Below are 9,345 nucleotides of genomic sequence, written 5' to 3' on the forward strand. Positions count from 1 at the left end.
GCACCGCGAGAGGCGCCGGTGTCTAATCGTGGCTCCAGCATCTGCTGAAACTACTGCCTCGGGTTCGTCCTTTCTTCTTGCGTCCGACTTCCCTTCTTCACCCGCAGTAAGTAACTTGGGCGCGGGCCAGTCACCGCACGATGTCTCTTCGGGGAGGAGAGAAAGAAAGGAGAAGGACGAGAGAGGGAGCACATCTGGATGGGGCGGACAGTGCGGGCAGCCGTGCGCGTGTCTCCGGGTCTGCGGCTGGGACCGCTACGGGGGCGCGAGGGGAAAGCCAGGGATCGGGGCGGAAAAGCCTGGGCGACTAGGAGTGAAGAAATTGGAGAACACCAGTGAAATGTTAGCTTGAGGGTAACGTTGAGATGTCTGCGAAGGAGTAGAATTCTTTTGCGGTTGAGGGTCTTGAGAGACCGGAGGAATCCCGCCTGTACGATCCTAGGGGCGGGGGATGGGGTTAGAGTGACTTTGGAGGTACCAGAGGACAGATAGATTTGAGAAGGCGGAGGAGAAAGTACCATCGCCTCCTTTGAACGCCAAATTCATTTAATCCAGCCCCGCAAAAGTTAATCAACCCGGAAAAAAGAAGCCAGATGTTTATCAGTATTCCTGCCCGGATGGAGTCAGACTGGAAGAATTCTAATAGAATTTGCAGTATCATTCCTTCTTTCCAATTTTGTTCTTTCCTTGTTTCTTTAAAAGAATGAGAAATCACTGGCTTCTGAGAAACTCCTTTAAAGTCTAGTTGTGTTTCTTAGAATTATAAACTTTGGACTTATCCCTGGTCCCTGTGTATAAAGGCACACATTTTAGATGTCTCCTTGAAATAGGACACGCTTACTGGTCCTAAGCAGTTTTAAATTAGAGATAAGAAACCCACCAACTGCAGGCTTCTGTAGAAAGTTGTTTATTAGGATAATAAACTGAATCCTCTGGAGTTACCAATTCTCACCCCTGGAAATATACTTTGTTTTTCTAAAAAAATGTTACTGTCTAAGTGGGGTTTTTGGAAGCATTGGTTTAAAGGATACATTTTTAAAGAAGTGAATAGATTATAATGTTGCCGTGCTTGGGAGTGAGGCAATTGTGTTTCATTTATAAGTATGTACTTGGGCAATCCAGGATTATGCAATCCTTTTTGTTTTGAGGGAAAAAAGCAGCAGTACTCCATAGATGTTGAGTGAATAGTGCCAGTTACAGATCTAAAACAGACTTAGTGGGTGACATGAGGGGTCACCCCAATTTTGTTTTGATTTGACCTAGAAATAAAAAAGTTACAGCTGAAGGAAATGTTAGCTTTGATCGGGGCACATTTGGGTGCGGTTTTATGATGAAGATAGGAATTAATAAACGTAAGGGAAAACTAAATCCCAGGAACATAGTCCTTCTGAGAGAAGTAATACTGTAACAGACCAGAAAACATTTGAGTATGAAGGTTGAGGCAGTTGCAAGGCTTTAGTATGAAATTGCGGTTATTTGTAGAGAAGTAGCTAAGTTTGTGAACTTATACGCACTACAGGAAAGGAATTTGTACGGATAGTTTTTATTCACGCTGTATAGTTTAGAAATGTGTTCAGTGACTTTTTAGTATTACAGTTGGTTTTAAGTAACCTGTTACACATTTAGTCAGCATCAAATAAACTGACATTGGGCGGCACCTATGGCTCAAAGGAGTAAGGCACCAGCCCCATATGCTGGAGGTGGCAGGTTCAAACCCAGCTCCAGCCAAAAACTGCAAAATAAATAAATTAATTAATTAATAAAAATAAATAAATTGACATTACAAATAGGTGATGCCCAAGTATTTGAATGGAGACAGCTAAATTAGCTTTCACCATATTTTAACTAGCATGTTTGTCTTCACTTAGCCATGTAGTGTTTATATTCATCAAGTTTCTTCAATAAAACCTTTGCAGCAGTGGAAATAGTTTTTGTTGTTTTTTTTTTTAATGCATGCTGAAATGTTAGTATTCCAAGTGATTGTGAGGGAGGGGTTATTGTGCAATTACAAATTAAGTAATGAAAAAACACTTCCTTCTATGAGTTCATAACATGACTAATCTTTTTAAATTAATCTTTCCAACAATCTGGCTGGATAAGATGGTGGCTCATACCTGTAGTCCTAGCACTCTGGGAGGCCAGTACAGGAGGATCCTCTGAGCTTAATGAGAAGTTCTGGCGTAGAACTGTGGTGAGGGTCCTTAAGAAAGGAGAGGAGGCCAGTCTAGGGACAAAGAAAGACTTTTAAAGGAGAGGAAAAGCAGAATGGAGACTGACCAGGTGTCAGCTCAGCACCCTACAGTTGCCGAAGGCTTGTATCAGCCTCATCAGTATAGCTGTAATGGCACAGTGAGCCTGGAGCACCCTGGGGCTCTTCTCTAGTGAAGATCAGGATTATGGGAACTTTGGCCTTGAGGTGCCCTAGGAATCTAGCGAGGGGATGGTGGTTTCTGACCTGATTTTCTGAAATGGCTGCACTCCTGTCAGGGTTATAAGAATTCCTTTCCCACTCAGGAGTTTGAGAACAGCCTGAGGAAGAGTGAGATCCTGTCTCTACTAAAAATAGAAAAATAAGCCGGGTGTTGTGGCCGGCACTTGTAGTCCAAGCTACTGGGGAGGCTGAGGCAGTAGCATCATTTGAACCCAGGAGTTTGGAGTTGCTGTGAGTTAAGCTTGATGCCAGGGCACTCTAACCTGGGGCAAAAGTGAGACTCTTGTCTCAAAAAAAAAAAACCAAAAAACCTTTTTCCCCCAACAATCTAATGAATCCCTCCACTTGCATATTTTGGCAGCCCCTCAGACTCACTGTGGGCAGTACCCTTTCGCCTTCTGAGGTCCAATCTCCTTTAAAACCATCTTCTTCTTGGAATTAGCTTGAATTTACCTCTTCCCTAGAAGCTGCTTTAGGACAAGTAATTAACTCATTTGCAAGGAATTAAATGTTTACTTACCGCTTATCCAAATCCAGTGTTATCTCTTGCCTGGACTATTACAAAAAGTCCTTTGCCAGTCTCATTACTATACGGATGTAACCAGTTAACCTTCCCAAGGTTATTCACTATTGCTTGACCAGAATTAAACCCGATGATTATAAAACACCTGGTAAATGATCGCTGTAAACCACCAAGTGGTGTGATCTCGCCCAGTAAATGTTAGTTAACTTCCTGCCCACCCAACCCGGAAGCTAAAGAAACAAAACTTTCAGTGGCTTTCCATCATTACCAAATTAAATACAGAAAGTCTTTTTGTTAACTGAGGATAATTGTCAGCAAACAAAAGATCACTTAAGTCAGCAGTTCTGGACCTTCCTAATGCTGCAGCCCTTTAATACAGTTCCTATGGGTCATGACCCACAGTTTGAGAACCGCTGACTTAAGTGAATCCATTTGAAATGGGTACCAAAATTTTACTGCAAATGATGCAAAAGAAGGATCCACAAAATGTTACATCTTAAAATTGAAATTTGAAAGTTTTATGATTATAACCAAAATTATTAAATATAACTAGGATTCTTTTTTTTGAGACGGAGCCTCAAGCTATCCCCCTGGGTAGAGTGCCATGGCATTACGCTCACAGCAACCTCCAACTCCTGGGCTCAAGCGAGTCTCCTGCCTCGCCGGGACCACAGGCACCTGCCACAGCGCCTGGCCATTTTTTGGTTGCAGCCATCATTGTTGTTTGGTGGGCCCGGGCTGGGGATTCGAACCCGCCACCTTAGGTGTATGTGGCTGGCGCCTTAGCCGCTTGAGCCACAGGCGCCGAGCCTATAACTAGGATTCTTTGTTCCTTGTAAGTCAAAAGGCTTTTCTGTGTGATCAGTGTGCCAGAACATAGGAGGCTGATTACACATGCCCGGTTTGATGCTTGACTTTCACAACCCAATCATAAAGTAAGTTATTTCTGCAAGAAATTGATCCCTCCCTACTACATTTCTTTCAAACTGCCTTACTGATTTCTCCATTAAATTATTAAACTGTTGCAAGTTTAATGGAAATTTGTACTCTTGTCTATCAGAAGCTCTGCTTACGAGTTGAGCGCCTACATCTTTTATTTGGTTGAATATTATTGCTGTGTTTAAAATACTCAGCTTTTATCAGGGAGAGAGATAATTTTATATGTTTATAATAGATAGCCAACATATAATTTTTGTTATGATTTTTGCTTCACTTTGCAGCCTCAACAGATTGTAGGGATTCAGTTGTGGTAATAATTAAATCATGAGGCTGACTACAAACAAATGTGCTAAGGATTGATCTTTCCTCTTTAGACCGTTTTGTCATAGAGCGTAAGTCAAGTGGAGAATAGTAGATGAGGAGCTAGTAGTAGAAACTTGTAGTACTCTCACTGTTTTGGCTGTGAATCAGCAACTTGGATTTTGAGTTCTTGGTTTAACTCCACTTAACTCTTCATATGTCGTTACTAATACTGAAATGCTTGAGTTTGTGAAAAATGAATCCCTTCATCTTCTTCCCTTTCAATAGATGGTTATACTTGCTCCCTAACTCCAAAACCAGCTTATATAGCAACAGAAATTTGTGTCGTGCCAGTAAAGATTGTGTGCTTGGTTTACCTGAAAATTTGGGGGGTGGGGAGTGGCAGGGAACCAGAAAACCTGGGTATGCTATTAGACATGTGTTTGCAAATGTAAACTTCATCCATTATATGTGGGTTTTTTAAGAGGGGTACATGGAAAAGTTAAGAACCACTAAGCTTGCCAAACTCTAGAAATTTCTCAACCTTGCTCTAGTTCGCATCTCTGCTTTTGCTGGAATTCTTCCCTGTTGTCTTGGTTTCTAAATCATATCTTAATATCAAGACTGCCTTTTAAAAACTTTGATCATTTTCCTCACTGCCTCCCAGGTGGATGTAATTTGCCTTCAAAACAACCTAATATTATGTTATCTCAGAGATAACACAGTATTAGGTTGTTGGAACCAGACTTTGTCCTTTTGATTTGCTTGCTAAACTGTAAGGTGCTTAAGGGCAGGAACAGCGGTTAGTGAGGTGGTGCTGAGTGTGTGTGTACTCAGCCCTTTCAGTTGCCGGCATTCATGAAGCTGGCAAAGACTGCTGCCTGCTGCTGTACCAGAACTCCGAGAATCTCCATTTTCCCTCCCTAGAGTTTTTTGTGCCTTGGAAAATTATTCGTCTGACACCTCATAGACCTTTAATGTTCAGACTGAACTGAGTTAAAAGGGGCTGTGAATTAACACAGTTTGTGCCTTTGCAAACTGAGGACAGATGAATGAAACTGTAGAACAGCCAATATCACGGACAACTGTATTTTTGTCACATGTTCAACATATTGGCAATAGGTGGATGACCTTAAATGCTGGTGAATGAAGTGGATAAAATTCCCATTGCGTTGACTCAGGAAGGCTTTATCACAGTGGTGGAGGGTGTGGTGTGAAGTGTGGAGTTTAAACTCACCTGTCACCTCCTGCAGCACATTTCCTGTAGTGACTGGCCCCCAAATGGCACCACCCTGTGCCTTATGTTTTTGAAATGGTGCTAAAAATAATATTCCTTTTCTGTGTCAGTCCTATATGAGTTGCTTTTATAGTTTTCTTGAAGCATTTGGGGAATCTCAGAGTAAAGGAGAGACTTTTGAAATCACCCTGTAATCACTTATTTTTTCTGTCATTTACACTGTCCGTGGATTGCTGTTTCCCTGTGGGGCTGAGTGCCTTCCAGAGAATTCCTTATCCTAGGGAGGCCCAGCCCCATCCTCCACTTTAAAGAAAATGCATGTCTGCAGCTTTTTTTCCTAGTTCTCCAACATTCTAGTTTAAAACAATTATGTTAAAAAAAAATGTAAAGCTTAATGTGCTGAAGATTGATCTTGAGACTGTTTTGTAACTGAGTTTAACTGAGTTAAATGAAGGGTGGTAGGTGAGGAACTGCCCTCCAGAAGGCCTGAAGGCTACGCTGTCACTTTGTTGGCAGTCAGCAGTCCTTCCGCAAGTCTGAGGAAGCTATAAAGATACAGGGGTAAAGGGTCCTAGCAGATGACTTAATGCGTTAAAGGACTAACTGCCCTGCTTCACCTGGCCAGATACTCAACTCACATGGAGGTGGGGATGAGCTCGCTGCTCCTCTGAGTTTCGGGTTTCTGGGAGTCCTTGTGAGAGCTCTTGTTATAAAGCAGTGGTTCTCAACCTGTGGGTTGCGACCCCTTTGTAACAATGAAAATATTGGGCTTCCACCTACGGTTCAGTTAGCTGTCCCTTGGCTCAGCAGACTGCTTTGGTTGCCTCCAATTTTTTTTTTTTTTTTTTTTTGGAGACAGAGCCTCACTTTGTCGTCCTGGGTAGAGTGCCGTGGCATCATAAGTCATAGTAACCTTAAACTCTTGGGCTTGAGCAGTCCTCCTGCCTCAGCCTCCCCAGTGGCTGGGTCTACAGGTGCCTGCCACTATGCCCAGCTAGTTTTTTTTTCCTACTTTTAATAGAGACAGGGTCTTGCTTTTGCTCCGTCAGGCTGCTCCCAAACTCCTGAAGCTTAGGCTATCCACCTGCCTTGGCCTCCCAGAGTGCGGGGGTTACAGGTATGAGCCACTGTGCCCAGCCTGGTTTCCTATAATAATTGGTCTGTAAACTGTCTCAACCAATGCCAGATAAAAGTTTACCCAATAAATTATCGTCTGAGCCACTGTCGAAGGAATGACTGCCTGGCTGTTAGTAGGGCTCTGGGTATCGATGACTGTTTGCAAGTATTTAGATACTGGTGTGGCTTCTTCCTTATTACCAAGCGTCACTGACACACAGGTTATGTTTCCTCACTTTTTCTCCCTTCCTCACCACTAGAAAGTGAGATCTAGGAGGGTTTGGCTGTTCCACCCATAGCACAGTCTCACCTTTAACAGATCTGCCACGAGGCATTTAGCCAAGTTACCTGGGGTAGTTGATCAGGTATTTTTAAGGCACTTTATGAAACTTGCTGTCTGGGGTAAAAATCAAAGATTTGATGGGTAGTGTAATTATCATTTTTAGTTCCATAAGAAACAAAGACCAGGCTCGGCTCCTATAGCTCAACAGGCTAAGGCGCCAGCCATGTACACCTAAGGTAGCGGGTTCGAATCCCCAGCCCAGACCCGCCAAACAACGACGGCTGCAACCAAAAAATAGCCAGGCGTTGTGGCGGGCGCCTGTGGTCCCAGCTACTTGGGAGGCGGAGGCAAGAGACTCGCTTGAGCCCAGGAGTTGGAGGGGCTGTGAGCTGTGATACCACAGCACTCTACCCAGGGGGACAGCTTGAGGCTCTGTCTAAAAAAAAAAAAAGAAACAAAGACCAAAGCTGCTTTCCTCTAAGACAGCTGGTAAGAGAGTTGGGGCTTGTTGGTCTGGATTTTCTCTGAAGCTGAAGTCAAAAGGTGAGGTAGACAGGGAACTGTGGCTCTGAAGAGTCCTGAGGAGTTGGTAGCTAGGAGAAAAGTAGATAAGGTGACAAGGAAATGTAGACAAATAAGAAAAAGATAAGACAGAAGCTTCCAGAGGAAGAAACAGGTCACGTGGGAAAAGGATCAAGAACCAGAACAGCTTCAGATGTCTCCACAGCAGTATCTGAAGGTGGCAACTGAGCTGTGTCTCTGGATTCCTGATGAAAATTGTTTTCTGGCTGGTGCAGTGGCCAGAATCCTAGCATTGCCACTTTTAAGTTTCGACATGTCTCAAAGTCATAGCTCACAGGAAGATTTTTTAAAGAGTCCTCTGTTATGAGAAGAGCAGGCCACTACCCCATTTGCTATATACTTCTAATTCTTGTTTCTTGGTTTATTCCTTCATAATCCTAGCTCTCTAGGAGGCCAAGGAGGATCTACTGAGCTCAAGAGTTCAAGACTAGGCTGAGCAAGAGACCTCGTCTCTACTAAAAAACAGAAAAACTAGCCAGGTGTTGTGGCAGGTGCCTGTAGTCCCAGCAACTTGAGAAGCTGAGGCAAGAGAATCACTTAAGCCCAAGAGCAGGAGGTTGCTGTGAGCTGTGACGCTATGGCACTGTACTGAGGGCAATAAAATGAGACTGATTCTAAAGAAAAAAAAAATTAATTGGCTCTGCTCTCGTATCTCAGTGAGTAGGGCACCAGCCACATGCACCGAGGCTGGCGGGTTCGAGCCTGGCCTGGTCCTGCTAAACAACAGTGACAACTGCAACAAAAAATATAGCCAGGCTTTGTGGCAGGCACCTATAGTCCCAGCTACTTTGGAGGCTGAAGCAAAAGAATCACTTGAGCCCAAGAGCTGGAGGTTGCTGTGAGCTGTGACACCACAGCACTCTACCGGGGGCAACATAATAAGACTCTGTCTCAAAAAAAAAAAGAATAGTATACAACAAATGGGGCTGTGGCCTGCTCTTCTCAGGGAGTACTACTAGTTAATTCTTTCTGTGCAGCTGTGACTTTGAGACATGTTGAAACTTCAGAGTAAAAGAGACACGATACTGTGAATGTATTCAGTGCCGCTGAGCTGCACACTTAAGAATGATTACAATGGGAAATTCATTTACCACGGTTTATAAAGGGGTTTGGGAACAGGGTAGCTGGGAGGCAGACATAGGCAGCACAGACCGCTCTTCAGAAGGTTGGCTGTAAAAAGTGGATAAGGGACAAAGGGGCAGGTGTGGAGAGTCATATATAATGTTTCTGCTGTTTTCCCTTGGAAAGAGTTTAAGATTTGGAGTCAGAAAATCCGATTAAGAAAATAACAAAGTACCTTGTCCCTACACAGCAGGAACTTGGGTAATGTGGGCTGAATTTAACAGGGATGCCCCTAATTCTTTCCTGGATGTTTCCTAGCTCCTTTGTATTTACTTAGCAGCAATTTGCAGGTAATCACATGAGACAAACAGCTTTAAGAGTTGAAAATAAATTTGCCATCCCAGGTATGGTGACTCTTGCCTGGAATCCCAATACTTTGGAAGGTTTAGATGGGCAGATTACTTGAGGCCATGAGTTTGAGGCTAGCCTGGGCAATGCAACAAGACCCTATTTCTAAAAAAAGCAGAAAAATTAGCCAGTCCTGGTGGCATGCATCTGTAGTCCCCACTACTCAGCCCAGGAGTTTGAGGTTGCTGTGAGCTGTGATCACACCACTGCACTATAGCCTGGGCAACAAGCAAGACTCCATCCTACTTATATTTAAAAAAAAAAAAAAAATGCTGGCTCAGCGCCTGTGGCTCAAGTGGCTAAGGCGCCAGCCACATACACCTAAGGTGGTGGGTTCGAATCCAGCCTGGGCCCGCCAAACAATGACGACTGCAACCAAAAAATAGCCGGGCCTTGTGGCAGGTGCCTATGGTCCCAGCTACTTGGGAGGCTTGAGCCCAGGAGTTGGAGATTGCTGTGAGCTG

The 9,345-nt window shown here is 43.8% G+C and overlaps 1 protein-coding gene across 1 annotated transcript in view; it reads left to right on the forward strand.

The window, feature by feature from the left end:
- The first annotated feature begins 10 nt into the window (after nt 1-10).
- Nucleotides 11-9,345, forward strand: part of NUDT5 (nudix hydrolase 5) — a 25,878-nt gene continuing 16,543 nt past the window's right edge. The window contains exon 1 of the mRNA XM_012803331.2: nt 11-106. The gene's annotated coding sequence lies outside the window, so the exon portion shown is untranslated. The remainder of the gene's footprint in view (nt 107-9,345) is intronic.

Source organism: Otolemur garnettii, unplaced genomic scaffold (genome assembly GCF_000181295.1).
Source record: "Otolemur garnettii isolate 467f Iridium unplaced genomic scaffold, OtoGar3 scaffold00019, whole genome shotgun sequence".
In the NCBI taxonomy this organism is placed as follows: domain Eukaryota; kingdom Metazoa; phylum Chordata; class Mammalia; order Primates; family Galagidae; genus Otolemur; species Otolemur garnettii.